Source organism: Carlito syrichta, unplaced genomic scaffold (genome assembly GCF_000164805.1).
Source record: "Carlito syrichta isolate Samal-C Ts95f unplaced genomic scaffold, Tarsius_syrichta-2.0.1 Scaffold302391, whole genome shotgun sequence".
Taxonomy (NCBI): Eukaryota; Metazoa; Chordata; class Mammalia; order Primates; family Tarsiidae; genus Carlito; species Carlito syrichta.
Genome location: NW_007246487.1, coordinates 131,487 through 134,132, shown reverse-complemented (window position 1 = coordinate 134,132; position 2,646 = coordinate 131,487).

The window sequence follows — 2,646 nt, the reverse complement described above, 5'->3', positions numbered from 1 at the left end:
AAAAAAAAAAAAAAAAAAAGCCAAGCATAGTGGCTCACACCTATAATCATAGCACTTTGGAAGGCCAAAGTGAGAGGACTACCTGAGCCCAAGGGTTCGAGACCAGCCTGGGCAACTTGGAGAGACATCATCTCTACAATAAATAAAAAAATTAGCCAGGCAGGGTGGCGTGTGCCTGTAGTTCCAGCTACCTGGAAAACTGAGGCAGAAGGATCACCTGAGCCCAGGAGGTCGAGGCTGCGGTGGCCATGAGCATGCGACTGCACTCCAGCTTGGGCAACAGATTGAGACTCAAAAAAAAAAAAAAGGTGGCAAAGTAGTTTCTCTTGCCTATGCCAACTCTGGCATGTATTCTGTTCTTTTCTCTTTTCTTTCTCTAACAAACTTTGAAAAAAAATAATATGTAAACAAATAAATATAAATTAAAAATATATAAATAAAGATGGTAAAAACGAGACCTACAGAAGACCCACCCCAGCCTCGACTTGTTGGGCTCAGGCGATCCTTCTGCTTCAGTCTTCCAAGCAGCTGGAACTACAGACATGCGCCACCACGTCCGGCTGATTTTTTTGATTTGTTGTAGAGATGAGGTCTTGTCATGTTGCCCAGTTTAGTCTCGAACCCCTGGTCTCAAGCAATCCTCTTGCCTCCGCCTCCCAAAGTGCTGGAATTACAGGCAAGAGCCACCATGCCCGGGCAGACTTTGCCATCTTTGTTTGTTTGTTTGTTTGATCTGTGGATAGTTTAAAAACCAAAAATATAACTTAAGGCTTTTTTCTTCTATGCAGCAATCTTATTTCTTCTGTCACCTTGCCAGGTAGTGATAGCCCTTCATTTCATTCCAAGTAGGGAAACTGAGGATAGAAGCTAGGCCAGAGGCTCTTGGGCCCAGGCATTTGTCAGGACTTGGAGCACACCAGGGTGTCTGGTGGAACGAGCGTGCTCTGAAAGCAGGGACTCCATATCCCAGCTCCAGAACAGAGCCCAGCAAACAGTAGACACCTTGGAATTACATGCTGAGTGAATGAATGAATCGAGGGAGGGAAAGCAGAGAAACCCTGAGATTCACACTGGGAAATGTGTCTGGTTTCCAGCCTCTGGCAGGGAGGGATGGAGCCAGTGCTATGAGAACCACATCTTTTTGAATTCACATGGGGCCTAGGCAGGAAAGGATCAAAACCCAATTTGAGAACTTGAGAGTCGCCCTGGGGCTCTGTGGTTTGGGAACAGTAGGGTCAATTTGAAGGCTGCAGTGTGTCACTATTTCCATGACACATTTTCCAGGGTCCTCACTTGGCTGGTAAATGCAGAGCAGATTCCTCTGCCTTGGATGGAAACAGAGGCCCAGAGAGGCAGGTTTTGAGAATGTTTCTTGTGGACCATAGGCAGTCCTGCCCACCCCACGTTGGCTGGAGAGTGAGGAAGAAGGAATCCTCCAACACGTTCCTGGTGCCTCCTGCTCACAGGAGAACAGCACAAACTGCACCCTCTCCATTAATCCCCAGCAGTTCCGGATAACCTGTGGGACATATCATCCCACTTGTCCCACGGGGATTTTGGCTGAAGCAGGTTTTCTTCTTCTTCTTTCTTTTCTCCCTCTGTCACCCAGGCTGGAGTGCAGTGGCATGCTCACAGCCACCACAGCCTCCACCTGCTGGGCTCAGGCGATCCTTCCGCCTCAGCCTTTCAAGTAGCTGGAACCAAGGCGTGTACCACTATGCCTGGCTAATTTTTTTGATTTATTGTAGAGATGAAGTCTCACCAAGTTGCCCAGGCTGGTCTTGAATCCCTGGGTTCAGGCAATCCTCTCACCTTGGCCTCCCAAAGTGCTGGAATTACAGGTGTGAGCTACTGTGCCCAGTCTTATTTACTTGTTTGTTTGTTTTTTTTTTTGAGTTGGAGTCTCACTCTGTTGCCCAGGCTGGAGTGCAATGGCACGCTCACGGCCACTGCAACCTTGACCTGTTGGGCTCAGGCCATCAATCCTTCCACCTTAGTCTTCCAAGTAGCTGGAACAACAGGTGTGTGCCACCACACCTGGTTAATTTTTATTTATTGTAGCGACTAGGTCTTGCTGTATTGCCTAGGCTGGTCTTGAACCCATGGACTCAGGCAATCCTCTCGCCTGGGTCTCTCAAAGTGCTGGAATTACAGGTGTGAGCTACTGTGCCCAGCCTTGTTTACTTGTATTTTTTTTTTCTTTTTTTTGAGTTGGAGTCTCACTCTGTTGCCCAGGCTGGAGTGCAATGGCACGCTCACGGCCACTGCAGCTTTCACCTGTTGGGCTCAGGTCATCAATCCTTCCACCTCAGCCTTCCAAGTAGCTGGAACTACAGGTGTGTGCCACCATACCTGGCTAATTTTTTTATTTATTGTAGAGACTAGGTCTTGCCGTGTTGCCTAGGCTGGTCTCGAACCCATGGACTCAGGCAATCCTCTCGCTTCCGCCTCCCAAAGTTCTGGAATTACAGGCATGAGCCACCACGCTCAGCTACTCGTATCTTTAAGATGATTGTGAAAACGAAATGATATAATGTGTATGAAATTACATCATTGGCCGGGCTCTGGCTCAGCCTATAATTCTGCGCTTTGGGAGGCCAAGGTGAGTGGACTGCCTGAGCCCGTGGGTTCGAGACCTGCCTGGGC